Source organism: Tachyglossus aculeatus, chromosome X1 (genome assembly GCF_015852505.1).
Source record: "Tachyglossus aculeatus isolate mTacAcu1 chromosome X1, mTacAcu1.pri, whole genome shotgun sequence".
Taxonomy (NCBI): Eukaryota; Metazoa; Chordata; class Mammalia; order Monotremata; family Tachyglossidae; genus Tachyglossus; species Tachyglossus aculeatus.
This window is the reverse complement of record NC_052101.1, coordinates 119,205,917-119,209,955: the sequence shown is the minus strand read 5'-3', so window position 1 is coordinate 119,209,955 and position 4,039 is coordinate 119,205,917. Positions and strand designations below refer to the sequence as shown.

The 4,039-nt window shown below is 47.8% G+C and overlaps 1 non-coding gene across 1 annotated transcript; it reads right to left on the bottom strand.

Moving 5' to 3' along the window:
* Positions 1-3,111: 3,111 nt before the first annotated feature.
* On the bottom strand, positions 3,112-3,249 carry LOC119920321. Its single transcript, XR_005448077.1, has one exon. It is a non-coding gene; the product is annotated as a small nucleolar RNA SNORA7 (small nucleolar RNA).
* Between the last annotated feature and the right edge of the window lie 790 nt (positions 3,250-4,039).

The following is a 4,039-nucleotide window of genomic DNA, read 5'->3' as shown; positions in this document are numbered from 1 at the left end:
CACTATCTTAATCCCCATTTTACAGATGTGGTAACTGAGGCTCAGAGAAGTGAAGTGACTTGCCCAAAGTCACACAGCTGACAAGTGGCGGAGCCGGGATTAAAACCTATGACCTCTGACTCCCAAGCCCATGCTCTTTCCACTGAGCCAAACTGCTTCTCTAGTTCAGGAAACAACAAACAAAATTATGAACCGTAGCATGTCAGAGAGAGGCAAACCCAATTCTGTTCAGTTCGTCAAGCTTTCAGTGATTTGAATTAGCCGTGGTCCCAACAAGTTTGTGAAGAGATGATGGAGTCTCCAATGAAGAATAACGAGTGAGCCTTGGTCCTGCCTGGAGGAATTGATTGTGGTGCTAGTGGTTTGTGAGGCACCACCTGCTTTCTCTCATCCCTGCCAGTCATGTTCCCCATAGGGCACCAAATATAGCGAGTGAGTAGGCAGGAGGGTAGCATCATTGCCTCGAATTCCTCAACACCAACTCTCTCCTCAACCCCTCCAATCTGGCTTCCATCCCCTACATTCCTCTGAAACTGCCCTCTCAAAGGTCACCAATGACCTCCTGCTTGCCAAATCCAACAGCTCCTACTCTATAATAATAATGGTATTTATTTATTAAGCACTTACTATGTGCAAAGCACTGTTCTAAGCGCTAGGGAAGTTACAAGATGATCAGGTTGTTCCACCGGGGGCTCACAGTCTTAATCCCCATTTTACAGATGAGGGAACTGAGGCACAGAGAAGTTAAGTGACTTGCCCAAAGTCACACAGGTGACAAACGGCAGAGCTGGCATTTGAACCCATGACCTCTGACTCCAAAGCCCGGGCTCATTCCACTGAGCCACGCTGCTACTCTGTCCTAATCCTCCTCGACCTCTCAGCTGCCTTCGACACTGTGGACCACCCCCTTCTCCTCAACACGCTACCCAACCTTGGCTTCACAGACTCTGTCCTCTCCTGGTTCTCCTCATCTCTCCGGCCATTCATTCTCAGTCTCTTTTGTGGGCTTCTCCTCCCCCTCCCATCCCCTTACTGTAGGGGTTCCTCAAGGGTCAGTTCTTGGTCCCCTTCTGTTCTCTATTTACACTCACTCCCTTGGTGAACTCATTCACTCCCACTGCTTCAACTACCATCTCTACACTGATGACACCCAAATCTACATCTCTGCCCCTGCTCTCTCTCCCTCCCTTCAGGCTCGTATCTCTTCCTGCCTTCAAGACATCTCCATCTGGATGTCTGCCTGCCATCTAAAACTCAATATGTCCAAGACTGAACTCCTTATCTTCCCTCCCAAACCCTGCCCTCTCCCTGACTTTCCCATCACTGTGGGAGACACTACCATCCTTCCCGTCTCACAAGCCCGCAACCTTGGTGTCATCCTCGACACTGCTCTCTCATTCACCCCTCACATCCAATCTGGCACCAGAAACTGCCAGTCTCACCTCCACAACATCACCAAGATCCGCCCTTTGCTCTTCATCCAAACTGCTACCCTGCTGGTTCAATCTCTCATCCTACCTGGACTGGACTACTGCATCAGCCTCCTCTCTGATCTCCCATCCTCCTGTCTCTCCCCACTTCAATCCATACTTCATGCTGCTGCCCGGATCATCTTTGTGCAGAAACGCTCTGGGCATGTTATTCCCCTCCTCAAAAATCTCCAGTGGCTACCAATCAACCTACACATCAGACAAAAACTCCTCACTCTCAGCTTCAAGGCTCTCCATCACCTCGCCCCCTCCTACCTCACCTCCCTTCTTTCCTTCTACAGCCCAGCCCGCACCCTCCACTTCTCTGCTGCTAACCCCCTCACTATGCCTTGTTCTCGCCTGTCCCACCGTTGACCCCCAGCCCACGTCCTCCCCATAGCCTGGAATGCCCTGCCTCCACACATCCGCTAAGCTAGCTCTCTTCCTCCCTTCAAAGCCCTACTGAGAGCTCATCTCCTCCAGGAGGCCTTCCCAGACTGAGCCCCCTCCTTTCTCTCCCTCTCCCCATCCCCCCAGCCGTACCTCCTTCCCCTCCCCACAACACCTGTATATATATTTGTACAGATTTATTACTCTATTTTACTTGTACATATTTACTATTCTATTTATTTTACTTTGTTAATATGTTTTGTTTTGTTGTCTGTCTCCCCCTTCTAGACTGTGAGCCCGCTATTGGGTAGGGACCGTCTCTATATGTTGCCAACTTGTACTTCTCAAACGCTTAGTACAGTACTCTGCACACAGTAAGCGCTCAATAAATATGATTGAATGGATGAATGAATCATTGCAAAGTGCACACAAAGGTATTTGAAAAGAAACTCATACTTGCCAACAGTACTTTGCACACTACATATTCTGTCTCCTGCTGACTATTGAAGGCTACTGTTTGCAGGCTGGCACTAATTAAGACTGCAGTTTTGCCTCCAAGAAATGGGGTGGCTTTTGTTTGCATCAGTATGACTCTATCAGGAATCATCTAATCAACCCACCAATTGTCATAATTAGCATTACAATTTAAATCAAAGATTCAGTGATATTTATTGAGTTCTTATTGTGTGCAAAGAACCATACTAAGCAGCTTGGGAGGGTATAATACAATAGAGTTGGGAGATACAGCAGCAGCATGGCTCAGTGCAAAGAGCCCCGGCTTTGGAGTCAGAGGTCATGGGTTCTAATCCCAGCTCCACCACTTGTCAGCTGTGTGACTCTGGGCAAGTCACTTCACTTCTCTGTGCCTCAGTTACCTCATCTGTAAAATGGGGATTAAGACTGTGAGCCCCACATGGGACAACCTGTTCACCTTGTAACCTCCCCAGTGCTTAGAACAGTGCTTTGCACATAGTAAGCGCTTAATAAATGCTCTTATTATTATTATACAATTCCTACCCTCAAGGAGCTTACAATCTAGTGAGGTGGACAGACAGTCTTGTCTTGTGTTGTTGAATCATCTGCGACCCATGGCAATGCCACCTCCATCTGCAATCGTTCTGAAAACGTATCTGTAGAGTTTTCTTGATAAAAATACAGAAGTGGTTTAACATCACCTCCTCCGCATATTAAACTTGTGTCTCCACACTTGACTCTCTCCCATGCTGCTGCTGCCCAGAACAGGTGAGCTTTGACTTGTAGCAGATTGCCTTCCACTCGCTAGCCACTGGCCAAGCTAGGAATGGAATGGGTATGCCTCTGCTTGACTCTCCCTCCCATACCCGAGACTGGTAGAGGACTGGAAACTCTCTAGGTGTGACCCTGAGAGGGGAGAGTATAAGGACATGTACATAAATGCTGTGAGGCTGGTGTGAGGTAGAAAGGTGCTTAGGAGGTACAGACTCAAGTGCATAATGATAATAATAATAATGGTATTTGCTAAGCATTTACTATGTGCCAAGCACTGTTCTAAGCGCTGGGGTAGATACAAGGTAGTCAAGTTGTCCCATGTGGGGCTCACGGTCTTAATCCCCATTTTAGAGATGAGCTAACTGAGGCCCAGAGAAGTGAAGTGACTTGCCCAAGGTCACACAGCAGACAAGTGGCAGAGCCAGGATTAGGACCCACGACCTCTGACTCCCAAGCCCGTGCTCTTTCCACTGAGCCACGCTGCTTCTCATGCATAAAAGAGCACGGGCTTGGGAGTCAGAGGTCATGGGTTCAAATCCCTGCTCTGCCGCTTGTCAGCTGTGTGACTTTGGGCAAGTCACTTCACTTCTCTGTGCCTCAGTTACCTCATCTGTAAAATGGGGATTAAGATTGTGAGCCCCATATCGGACAACCTGATCACTTTGTATCCTCCCCAGTGCTTAGAACAGTGTTTTGCACATAGTAAGCGCTTAACAAATACCAAAATTATTATTATTATTATAAGCATATGCATGCATAAGAAATGCATAAGGGAGGGTGAATAGTTGGGGAAATAAAGGGTTAGTGAGGGAAAAGTTCTCTTGGAGGAGATGTGATTTTAGGAAGGCTTTGAAGGTGGGGAGAGTGATGATCTGTTGGATAAGAAGAGGGAGGGAGTTCCAGCCTAGATGGGGGAGTTGAGCAAAAGGGTT